The sequence below is a fragment of the Panthera uncia genome, chromosome F2 (assembly GCF_023721935.1).
Source record: "Panthera uncia isolate 11264 chromosome F2, Puncia_PCG_1.0, whole genome shotgun sequence".
NCBI lineage: Eukaryota > Metazoa > Chordata > Mammalia > Carnivora > Felidae > Panthera > Panthera uncia.
The window spans coordinates 61,459,072-61,472,463 of NC_064812.1; the positions used below are offsets into that span (position 1 = coordinate 61,459,072).

General features: G+C 42.7%; 1 long non-coding RNA gene across 1 annotated transcript; it reads left to right on the forward strand.

The window, feature by feature from the left end:
* Positions 1–294: 294 nt before the first annotated feature.
* LOC125924630 (uncharacterized) lies at positions 295–3,293 on the forward strand. The gene is made up of 3 exons (XR_007458492.1): positions 295–388; positions 1,769–2,010; positions 3,177–3,293. It is a non-coding gene; the product is annotated as an uncharacterized LOC125924630 (long non-coding RNA).
* Positions 3,294–13,392: the final 10,099 nt, after the last annotated feature.

A 13,392-nucleotide genomic window follows, 5' to 3' on the forward strand; every position in this document is an offset into this window, starting at 1 on the left:
TGGCCATCTCTCCACATGGCCTCTAGCTACTCCCATCTACGCATGGCCCCAAACGTACGCATCTGCCCCAGCTATGGAGTGGAGACAAAGGCAGCAGGGCATTTATCATGATAGTTAACATTTATAAATGTCTCTTAAACAATGGAGAGCTTGGAGCTAATGGGAAGTGATTTTAGTTCAATTTCACCTATCATTCTGCGCAAAATGAAGAGTAATAGGAGAAACCCTGATTTATGAAGAGCCATTAGAGTCACAATGGCCTGAGTTCTAATTCTAACTACACGGCTTGCCACCTGTCTTGAGCGAGCTCCTCAATCTGAGTCTCAGTTCTCGCGTCTGTGACAGGAAGGTTATGCTGCCTATGAGCTCCTGTTCTTCTGACGGTTAAGTAAGATAAAGTGTCTATCAGGGTTCCCAGTACCAAACAGAGACCAAACAGCGTTAGAAATCTGCTTCTTGCTCACTTCCTACAGCAAAACCTTCTGCCTTCATTTATGACCGCAAAGAAACACGGGAGATCTGGATCAGAGTTCTGTAATCTCCGGCAATATGAAAGTCTCTATGTAATCTTTCAACCCATTTGCCTATTCAACTATCTGTAGGTCACATTCCATGTGAAAGGCCCTGTCTCAAGAAGGGCAACTGTCATCAGGCTCTTTATTATTACACCACGTTTTAATCTCCCATCTGTAGTTTTTAGGTAAAGCCTACAGTTGATTGCCTACCAAGAACATTCGAAGAAGAAAATCTTTTTGCACTTCCTAAGTATGTCCAATTTTTTCAAAGGCAAGATTCCAATCTCACAGTCAGAAAATGTGGTGTTTAGGGTGGCAGTTATAATACTGTGACTATATTTCTCAAACCATAAATTGACATGTGGTCGGACAAGCATAAAGTGTACTTTTGGAGACAGTGGGATAGAATATTTGAAATCAGAACTGGAAAATTTGGGACATATGAAGGCTATAAATAGTGGGCAGAGACTGGGCTGGTTCCAACAGAGACTTGATTCCTACTGAGAACCACATAATTAGCCAGCCCCCATTTGTTATACATATAAATACCGGTACATAAGAAAGGCAATTTAAACCAGAAGGTAAACACGCCAAGCCTGTGCCAGAGGGCTGCCTGGCACACGCATCCTCTGTTCCCAGAGCTCCATACGGGATAAGGCCGCCCTGGGGAAACTGACAACATAGCTGGGAAAGAAAACCTTAAAACCCAAACGTTCTCAGAGCAGTGTGTTCACGGACATGAAATGGTCATCCTCTGTCGTCCTACGGGAGGAAGGTAGAATGATTTTATAGAGGAAGTTTTAACAGGCCCATGCCTTTTCCCAGTGGGAGAATCCATTTTGGGATAAGACCCATTAGGAAGTTACTCCCGCGTAGACTGACAAAACAAAGCTGGGGTCAGAGTAAGACAGAAGAGAGCTGGGGCAAAGAGTAAAAGCAGGCAGCATGCACTTCACAGAGCGTACCTGAGGGAAGTTATGCTTTTTTTATTATTATTACTTTCACACTGTATTTTAGAAATAAGGTACAGCACCTCTCTGCAAAACATAAGGACCTCGACACGAGACTTTGACCACTCCAACAGAATGGCCATGGGTAAGATGTGTGGGGAATAAATTCATCAGCACGATGACAGAAATGGTCTATTTGAAGAGCATGACTCATGGCTGGCACATCCCAGATGCACTGCTAAGGGCCTTGCAAATATCCTCTCTCAATCTCCACAGCCCCTGTCATCATCTCACTTTTTACAGGTGAGGACATTGGCGCGGAGAGACATGCAGAGAACCCCACGCAAGTTCACGAAACTTCTAACAAACTGTCCAGTCCGAAACTGAATCCATGTCTTCCAGTTCTGATTTTGTGATTCCCAGCATAACATCACAGCAAGAGGAAACGTACTTCAGGAAGGACCAGAGCAGAGACTCTTCTCCCGCCCTTCTGATTCTTTACAGCAAAAGCATCAGAATCACAACGGAACGCTTTGAAAATACAGGTGCTTGGGCCCCAGCCTGCCATTTCTGATCCAGAGGGCCTGGATCCCTGTATTTTGCAGCAACCCTCCTAGCCTCCCCTGACGATTCTCATACACACTTCCTGTGAAGGACTTCTTGACAAACTCGGCTGTATCTGGCTGAGCTGCTACGTATTTCTTAGTGAGGAGGCATTCGAAATCAACATTTAATATTACCAGTAAGCATTTGTTGTCTACCCAATATAAATCCACCTTGGATGAACGTGCAGTAGTGGCCACATAGGCCCACATCCAGGGTGGTGGCCCAGGCATTTTCGAAGCACCTCTCGAGATTCTGTATTCACTCATGTCCACTCTGGGTGACACGTTACTGAGTACTGCAGTAAGCCAAAGTCAGATGAAGCCAAATTCCAGGTTAAAGAGCACTCCTCATGGAATGCTCTGAGGATGGCCACGTTCTGAAAAATGGTGGGGAGAGGCAGCGGCAAGAGGCGCAGTTGTAGCGACGCAAGCACGTCTCAAGCGGCTTTGGGTAAATGGAACGTGTGAATTTTCAAATATGGAACACAGACTTGAATTAAAAGGGGAAAATTCCAAAAAGATTAATCCTTACAAAGTGCTCACAATAGGAAGGCAGAAAGCATCTTCGTTTGAAAGTTTTTGGTGCTGTCACCATGGAGATGTGTGTGAAAAAGAAATGGGACCAAAATACCCAAGTTCATATTTCTGTATAACCACGTCTCAGAGGTTATACATTGCTTACTCTCTTGAATGTGCAATAGAACAATGGAATTAAACTGGGCTCTTTGCTTGATAGAAAAGAACACAATGTCAAGGGCAACTTATATCCCTAACTGGTCTCTGCTACTCAGTGACTTCGGCAAAAGACATTAACTCCAATGCCTTGATTTCTCAATCTGAAAATTTGGGGAGAGAGGAAGAAGGGGAATATTGGTAGATGAGAGACACCACATTTGTACTATACTTATGCTCTAATTGCTAACTACCCACAGTTATGTACATTCTGTTTTATGTGCTTTATAAGAGTCAGATGTGGAATCCCCTGTGGTAGTGGTTGTTTTAACTCTCTAGAAACTTGAAGGGAAGTTAGAACTAAAATGAAATGAAAGAAATAGAACTTAAGAATTAAATGTTTTGAATATTTTCCTTCCTAATTTGCTCTGCAGAAAAATGGAATACAGAAGATCATCAATGGAGTGCTTTCAAGTGAATCACAATCACACGCATGTGCAAAACCATCGGTGAAGTCTATATGTGCAATTAAATGCCTAATTATGCTTAAAGAGCCCCTGCATTCTTTACTCCCTGACTATACCCTCAGGAAAACACACAGTGGCCTTCTGTCTTGAGTACGGGTTCTTTAAAGTGTTTAAATGCCATGAAAGTACAACTGTGTGCCCAATTAGGGGTGCAATTGCTGGGTCAAAGCATGAAACTCAGCCTATCCTCTGCCACGCTGGGTTAACTCTCCAGATTCTGGCTACTAACCCAAAGGGCAATATTAATCAGCTTCCTCTGTCATCCAGGGGCTCGATGAGAAGTATTGGATGCTTTATTCATTGCCAGTTTTAGAGACAGTACAAGGGTGGGGGGTGGGGGTGGAATGTCCGACTTTGGTGTTTCCTTCAAGGGCTTTTATTTACTTCCTCAACTAAATGATTGAAAATTATCCTCAGACACTGCTCTGCTGCATAGAGTCAGGTATTATGGCAAATGAGGACAAAAGGATAGGAACTTCTCCTTCATTCCATCTCTTAGTACTAATCCTGATCATGCTATTTTTCAGCCCATTGAAGACAGTGGATTACCAAGATAGACTCACTTCTAAGGACCTCTAGCACATGTCCTGAGAAGTTTGTAGTAAGGATTTTAAAAATAGTGTATTTTCTCATTTGGAAGTCACAGATAAATCTTTTTCATCCAAAGGTCTTCCATCGGTTGGTCATCTACCTCCCTAGTTCCAACTGTTTCCCACAGACTTTTTAAGTAATTGCCAAATCAGGTCATGGTCAGTAGGGGGATGGGCTAGATGGAAAAGTCCAAAGCCAATGGTTAGGTAGCCACACTTTGTAGGGCAGCTAAGAAGAGCGGGTCTCACTGGTGGAGAAGACTTGGGTGGAGGGGCATGGGGAACAGGCAGGGAGAGGAGAACTGGTGTCAGGTAACATGTAACAGTCATAGGAGAGATCTTTTGGAAGCCAAACTTCGAGCTCTAGGGAGACCATTGCAATAAAGGATTTGAGTCCCAGAGAAGAGGTAAATATAAGGAATCAAAGAATGACCCAAAGCAAAAGAAAGAAGCCAAAGAACTCCAATGCAGGATCAGAGTGTGAGGACAGGGTTTGGTCGTGAGAAACAAGGTAAGAGGCCAGACATCGAGACTTTTCACTTGAAAACCTTTGACTAAACACTTGCCATGTGTCATATGGTAATTGTAGTGGTCAGTGTCGATAATACAACAGGAAACTGGTTTATACAAGTAACGGTCAGGGGCGCCTGGGTGGCTCAGTCGGTTGAGCGTCGGACTTCGACTCAGGTCACGACCTCACGGTTTGTGAGTTTAAGCCCCACATCAGGCTCTGTGCTGACAGCTCAGAGCCTGGAACCAGAGCCTGGAGCCTGCTTCATATTCGGTGTCTCCCTCTCTCTCTACCCCTCCTCCACTTTCAGTCTGTCTCTCTATCTCAAAAATAAATAAAAACATTAAAAGTAATGGTCAGGAGGAGACCTGATAAGAGGCTTTGAATAATGAACCCACAGCAATGGACTCAGGGAATTCTTTAGCTCTCTTTACAGATTCCAAAGTCTGGGATAATATGGAAGTGGTTTCTGCTAGAGGCATCCAAGAGCCATTGGATCAGGGCTCGAGTAGGACCCTGACTTTCTGGTATATGTTTACTCTTACCTCTTATTTGTCCAGGCTACTGCTTGTTTACATTCCCAGTCTTGTTTAAAGGAAGGAAGAAAGGAAGGAAGGAAGGAAGGAAGGAAGGAAGGAAGGAAAGAAGGAAGGAAGACAAAGTAAAAGGAAAGAAAGAAAGGGGAAAAAAAACCTGTCTTAACATGCCTTACCTCCTTCCTAGTTGGCTTAGGAGCAAAAATTCTAGCTCATCATGAAACAGAACCTAACCTCTCACTCGCAAAGTTGCCCCCCACTGTATGGTGGGCACACAGAGCTCTCTGGGCCCGTCCCACCAACCTCCTCCTTGCTTTTGCCTGAAGAGCTCTGTGTGACTGGTCATAATCAAAACAGTTGAAGGGCTGGGAGGCCAGTCCCAGTCTCAAAAAGAAATGCAGTGGCTGTGCATCAACATAAACATCCATGTATAAGGTAAATCTAAATTATTTAGAATTTATTCTTGTCATGGAAATAACCAACCTTGATGGATAGTAATAATTATATGGCAGGGATCAAAGATGTCGTCTCCCCTCTGATACTTGGAATTGTGCATGACAGATAACACATATGGATTTCTATTGATACATAGAATGGGAAGTCACAGGCTAGATTGTAGCTTGGCTGTATGGAAATCAGTGCAGTGCTAGGTAAACCTTTTTTTGCAGAGATCCACTTGGTCATAGTTATTGCTTATTAGTGGATCTAACATATTCATACGATTTTCCCTAACTGTAACCAATGAGTCATAACAATGACGTGGTTTCATTGAATTGGAGACAACACAGAGCTGGGAGAACCCCATACAGCTGAAGCTTTATTAGCCTAATGGGAAATCTGTCCCATGATAGATACAAGGCAAGATGCTAAAGTGGAGGCATTCAATGCCTGGGAAATCAGAATCATCTAGAACTAGATTCTGCCATGAAACTTTACTTTTGTAAACATCCAATGGGTTCAAAAGGACTGAGAAAATTTGGGGAGGGGGGTGCCCTGACACGCTATTACACAGGGGCTTCCTGGCTTTATTTGTGATCACTAACAAGCAGTCAACAGCACTGCCCTTGGTCCCTACATGTGAAGGGTCTCACATCAGGCACTTTCCTTCAGATTCTCATTCTTTCTCCCTTGTATGACTCAGAGGCTTTCCACCGATCTCCCCACTTATAGTATATCCACTTTGTCACAGACACATGTGTTAGAGTAACATTCTAAAAGCCAGACTCTGTTCATGCTACCCACTTGTCCGCAGCCTCAAGGACTCATCTTTACCTAATATGACAACTGTCACTGCCATTTGCTGACCGCTGGTTTCAGTGCTTTGCCTTGATTACTGTAATTCTCACAATAATAATATAAGACAGGGGGTAGCCCCTTCAACCATTCGATAGGCACACATGAACAAATCCTCGCTGAAGCAATCAGTGAGACACGCGTCATGGAATAGGACAAGCTCAGAGGTCAGATGGACCAAGGTTCAATCTTCACTTCACTTGCTACTTAAACCCTAGGACCTCTGTCTCTCTGCACCATAGGCTTGATTTCAGAATTCATTTATGTAACAAGTACAAAAGTGCTCAACATAGCCTACCAAGGAGCAAATTTTCAAATGCCTATTATTATTATTAAGATGATTTATATTCAGGCATTACCTCGTCTTTTGATCATGAGCTCCTCGAGGAAGGGGTCTCACTGACAGATGTTGGCATAGGAGTTTCTATTCTTTCCGCGTTTTTTGATGAGGAAACTCTAAGGCACAGAAAAATTAAGTAATTTCTAAGGTCTCACAGGAGATGGTAAAACAGATTCAAATCAGAGCCCATGCATCCTATATATCATGACAAAACAGCAACAGTCTGGATACTGTGCGGTCCAAAACATCCACCCCCCCCCCCCCCCCCCCCCCCCCCCCCCCCTAGTAAGGACATCAATCTAGGCAGACCTCAGGGAAAGTTCCTATACCTGATCTACCAGTTACTAGACTATCAGCTGCCTCCTTTAGAACACTGAATGCTGTTAGAACCTGTGTTTGTACAGAGGGGTGAAAGGAGAGTATGGACAGTAGAGATTAATGTCCATCTTTAAAAGCCCAAAATTCTAGGTTTGCAAAGGTAGTTCCAAGTGCATGAAGAGGTCTGTTGGTAAAATGACCCACATGGATGCAACTTAAGAGGATAGGTAAAGACCCACGAAGCCCCTGGAGGGCAAGCTTTCTGATGAGGTCATCGTGCGTGAGGAACGCACCTTAGTTTAAGGTAAAAGAATAAGGAGGAGTAGCCTCGTTCCTAGGTTAGTTCCTTCAGGAAGACAGATGCAAGAAATTTGATGAAAATATTTTTTAAATCCCACCTCACTTTAGTCATTAGCTGCCCATAGTTTGGGCAACGGGGACCATTTGATGTGGAGGAGTTAATATGGAAATTGCTGCCCGAGCTAGATAAACATACTGAGAGCCCTTCCTGATGGAAACCCTGAGGAATAAAATAGACCCACATAAATGAAGCCTAGAAAGGCTGTGACCATTCATCAGCATTGCTCTCACAAAAACCACCCCATTCCTGAAGGCCGGAGGCCACGATCCTCTTAGACATGAAACCAATCAATTTCAGGAAAAGGATTTTTGTAAACCCTTCTTGAGGATGTGACATCCTGGCCTATGACAAACCCCTGCTCTGCTTCACTAAATAGGGGAAAGAAAGGTGAGCATTGTCCTGCAGGGTGATCTGTGCTGCGCCACGGTTTTGAGTACACGGCTGGCATCGAAGCATGCAGAAGAAAGGCGTGGGACTGACAGTGTCACTCACTAATTTAGATCAATTCCTGGACAAGCTTTTTTTCTTTATTTAAAATTGTTTAATGTTTATTTTATTTTTGAGAGAGAGAGAGCAAGCAGAGGAGGGGCAGAGAGAGAGGGAGACACAGAATTTGAAGCAGGCTCCAGGCTCTGAGCTGTTAGCCTAGAGCCCAACATGGGGCTCTATGAAGCCATGAACCGTGAGATCATGACCTGAGCTAAATAAGATGCTTAACGGACTGAGCCACCCAGGAGCCCCTGGACAAGCTTTCTTTCAACAGGTTGATTCTAGAACATGCATCCTTAATAGGGAGGGTAAAGGAAGCAAAAATTGGTTCTTGAGAGATGAAAAAAAAAAAAAACAAAACCTTACTTTTTGTATAAACCATAGATATATAGGAGGCACCTAAACATATATATAGTATGTTTGTGGTACTAAAATTCTGTGGCGAGGGGAACCACCAGGGAAAAAATAAACCTCTCTGTGGGAAAGGGACAGGAATGAGCCCACTTTTGGAACACTGGGAGAGAGATGCGTAAGAAAATCAGAAAAGATTGTTGGTGAGAGCATTTGGTAGACGGAAGAGACAATATTCTCCGATCTTCAGCTTTGGCCCAAACCCACCTATGGTCTCTAAGGACATGACTGGAGCCTCGATCCAGGTTATTCTTTAGCATAGTGTGGTCAAGCCAGCCATCATCAATTAAGATAATAAAGGAATGCCACTTGTACAGATGAGGACAAACCCAAAATTCAGCTGTTTCTTGCAACTTAGGAAAAAGATGATGAGGTCTTAGGAGAAAATAAACCTAAGGACACTTGACCTTGGACTTCTAGCCTCTAGAACTGTGGAAAAAATTAATTCCATAGTTTAAGCCACGTAGTCTATGGTATTTTGTTATGGCAGCCCTAACAGACTAAGACACCTGCTGTAGCATACATGGTAGGCATTAATTCATTCCCAGTGCTCGTTCATATCTGGTCTTCCCTTCCTGGGCACAAGAGGACAACTTCCTCAGATCTAAGCAATTAGTTGTAAGCAGAAGTGACATTATTGTATTTCGGAGCCAAAGCATTAAATTGCTGGGTCAAAACCCATGTAGCTCTCTTCCATGCCGTGGTGATCAGAGAATATATGGAGACACAGGTACCAGGAGACTGAAGTAGCCCAGAATTCTAAACCAGTATCTCCCTGGAGAACTGGCCTGGATCTGCAAAGGATATTGTGTGAAAGAGAAATACAGCTTTGTTCTGTTACACCATTGAGATTTCTAATGTTATTCTTCACACAGCAGGACTTAGCCTATCCCTACTGATGTCCCCACCCTACATAAATTTGAGAGAAGGCCTCCTGGTGGTCCTGGGGTGTCTCCTTGTGGGCCATCTATGAAGTAAGAAGTCTCTCCTCTAAAAAAAAGTCCTGAGAAAATGAAAAACTGACAATACGATGAAGAGTTCAAACAAAGTGGCTGATCTCTGTGGTGCCTTTACAAACCAGAGATGAAGGGAAAGAATCCATCAATGTTTCTCTGTGCTTTCCAAGACAATGTTGAGGATATGAGCAGTCAGTGGAAAAAAGTGCATGTTTTGGCATAAGGTGGGACAAGTCAATGGGTTCTATTGTGACATTTAGGAAATGTCCTTCAAGACCTTCTCTGGTTCCATTCTCACCAGGAAGGCCCTTTGATTCTCAGAGTTTGATTTCCTGGATAGTCAACAAGAATATCTGTTCCCATCAAAATATATACCACTGTGGAAAACTATAAATAGATTTCCCTGCACATGTCAGTTAAGTGTGTATTTGGCTAGTAGGATTCTGACAAATACCTCAAGACTTCAGTACCCTCAAGTGCACAGATCACTGAAGTTCCAAACCTCCATGAAGAAATCTACCCGGAGGAAGCCACCAGTGTTATCCATTTTTATTACGCAGATAGAGGAAAGAGAGTCGCTTAACTTGTTGATAGAATTCATTTAATTTATCCTCTTTCCACTGATCATTTTTACTCATTTCCCACTCCCTTTAATACTCACAGGTCCTCTTATCCGGACTGTGATGAACTTTACCAGAATAACATCAAGTTGCCTATGCCACCCTGAGTTCATCACTCATCCAGTCAGTGGGCAATTGATCTTTTGCTCTCGACCCCTGATTTCCGTCTCCTGTGGAAACCCAGCAAAGCTGTATCCAAGTTGAGTCCTGTCAAAAGGCACTTGGGGCCAAGACATCAAGGGAATCACCCAACTTCCAAGCATCACTACACTTGCCAGGACATGTGACTTCCATGTGCTCTCATCAGCTACCAGACAGTTCTTAGAAAAAGAACTCTGGTCTGCCCAGAGCGGGCCCTTTTCTTTCATTCACACCAAGGTCCTTATGAGTTGGCAATAGCTCTGACCCGCTTCACACACCCCTTTTTCAATTCTTGAGTAGCTATAGCAGGCAGTCCCTTTAACAGGGTTGTCCTATCACCACTGGTTAAGGCATCGTTTCTATGAGTGGGTTTTCCCTGGCATCTGATGGACAGACATCATACCCCCATCATTACTTAATGCTGTGGTTCTCAAAAGTACCATTCAAAGGGGCAATCTGGAAATTTGTGGTGGCGGCTTTTGGGGCTCTCACAATAATTAGACTCACTAGTGGCTCTAGTGACTAAGGGCAATGGATGCTAGCCATCACGCAACGTCTGGGGCAGACCTATACGACAGAGAATTGTCCCTCATCCCACAGGATTTCCATTGTCCCACCTAATTTCACGGAGATGAAAAACTTTCATACATTCATACAGATATTAACTAAATGCCTGCGACATGCTAACCACTCTTTCAGGGGTTCTGGGTGAATGAACTTCTCTGCTCTCTGGCTCTTATAAAAACCAATTTTCTGAGCCTGGAACCTAATTCAATTTTACACATAAACAGAAAGTACTTTTGTACTGTCTAAAGATAAAGTGTGTTTCCTGAAATGCAACCACCATGCAAATAAAGGGAAAACTATAATTAATTTTGTTCTGAGTCCACTTGAATAATTTACTGCATCAGAAAACCACATCACTAATTGTGTGACTCCTCATGATATCTAAGCCACCACTACAACTTGTCTATCCAGTTCGCATTTGTAGCCATGCCATTGACAGGGACTCTGATTAGGCAAACATTTGAGTCCTTCATTACATTTCTCACATACCCATGCCCAAACTTTTACATTCAGAAATAGGTGGGTTTTTTGTTGTAAATCGCTTTACTTCGTTTTAGCCACATTCTACTTAGGGTATTACATTGTTGTTGTTGTTGCTGTTGTTGTTTAATGTGTGTGTATGGTTGGTTGTGTTATCAATGATTCTCATTCCAAGATGGCAAATGTAATGTAGGAAAAAAAAAAAAGTGCCTTTCTGGGGTGCCTGGGTGGCTCAGTTGGTTAAGCGTCCAACTTCAGCTCAGGTCATGATCTCACAGCTCATGAGTTCGAGCTCCATATTGGGCTCTGTGCGGATAGCTCAGAGCCTGGAGTCTACTTCAGATTTTGTGTCTTCCTCTCTCTCTGTCCCTCCCCCACTCATGGTATGTCTGTCTGTCTGTCTGTCTCTCTCAAAAATAAACATTAAAAAAAAATTGTAAGTGCCTTTCTTATAAAGAGGGCACACTGCATCTGATAAAGACTTGATTCTTAACCATTTAAGTACTTAGCCTCCCAGCCTTCAGTGAAAACGCTCTTCCTTGACAATTTTACAAAGAAAATCTCAAATTCCCTTTTTAAAACACAGTCCCCATAAGTCTAACAAATTTGAGGAATACTTCCTCAAGGAACCATGTCCAGTGAAGTCTTACCACATGAGGTAGAACAGCATGTGTGGTTATTTACAGTGAAGTTAATGAAAACCATTTGAATTCCACACACATTAGTAACTAATTTCAAGCTAAGTAAGATTCTGAAAATCCCATATTCTCTTCGATGCAATAAATTACTCAAAAAAATGAATCAAATAGTCATTGACTAGTCATTGGGTAAAGTGAAAAGCACAAGCTAACTCTAAGCTCTTTGGGAAGATGACTGTATTTAATACAAACATATAATCAATAATACACTTCTCAACAAAGAGTAAATGTCAAGCGCGACATGAAACAAGATCTAAGTCAGGGGTTAGGGAGGATAACACCAATGGAAGGGAAGGCATCCAGGAATTCTGAGAGCAAGATCCAAGGCAGTACTAGCTATCTGGCTGGGGATGAGCATCTTAGCCCCTTTACCTGTCACAGTTCAACTGGAAATGAATCAGTAGATGTACAGTAAGAGATTTATTGCAAGGAATTGACTGAAACCATTATGGGGACTGGCTAAGCAAGTCTGAAATCCACAGGGCAAGAAATCAGGAAGGCAAGCTGGAAGTCTTGAACATGGGCTATCACTCTGGCCACAGGCAGACTTTCTCCTTTGAAGAGGCCTCAGCTGTGCTCTTAGAGCCTTTTGACTGATTGAATCAGGCCCACCCAGACTACCTAGAACAATCTCCCTTAATAAAACCAACTTATTATGGACTTTAATCATGTCCACAAAACACCTTCAGAGCAATGCCCAGATCAGTGTTTGATTGAATAATAAAGCCCTAACCTTGCCAAGCTGACATATCAAAAGAGCATCATAGACTATCCCTTTTCAACTTGGCATCTTCCCCATCTCCTACAACCATACTTAATCTCCAAATAAAAAGAACAACAAAGTCATACTTCGGCCTACCATGGTGTAACTATACTTCCTACAACTAAAAACACATTAGCCCTTTCTCCAGAAAACAATGTAAAGTTCTTGGCTAAAGTTCACCATTTTTCCAATGACATCCTGTTACTTAAACACTGCGTTCCAAAGTTCACTATTAGTAAACTTTATGTTAGATGATAAGTAGATGAGAAAGAAAAAACAAAAATATTTGTTTAGTATGTACACAAACATATTAACAACAAAATAAGAAAGAAATATTTATAACTATTACCAGCCATAGTATTCTCAACTCCGAAATGCGAATGGCAGAGACAATCCTCACAGGTTGCTAAAGGAATTAATGTGATGTGATAGGTTACAAGCACTATATTCTAAATATCACCATCATTGGGGTGCCTGGATGGCTCCGTCAGTTAAGCGTAGGATTCTTGATTTCGGCTCCGGTCGTGATCTCATGGTTCATGAGATTTATCCCTGCATCAGGCTGCACGATGACAGCTCAGGGGCCTACTTCGGATTCTCTCTCTCCCTCTCTCTCTGCCCCTCCCCAACTCACACACACATGCTCACACGCAGGTGCACTCTCTTTCTCTCAAAATAAAGTAATAAACATTTGAATATCACCACTACCATCAGTGTTAGTATTACTGGACAGGCATTTATAATGGTATTAAGGTGAAGACTGTAACTCAGAAGAGGGCAACAGGAAGCCTGTAATGTAAGAGTTAAAGGGAAGTAAGAAACAGCCATTTCTGGGAGGAAAAAAAACAACAGAAATAAAAGCATGGTCAAACACCAGGTTCTTGGATGGAAAGACTAAATAGTTCCCTAAATTATTTTCACAGTGTGTGCAATAGAGAGGCAGCCTCCCTCTTCGGGAGGAAAACTGTCTTTGGAGAAGCAAAATATCTACATAACCTCTGTAGTTGTCAATAATAAAGCCTCTTTCTTCTTCCTCTCCACACACCCCC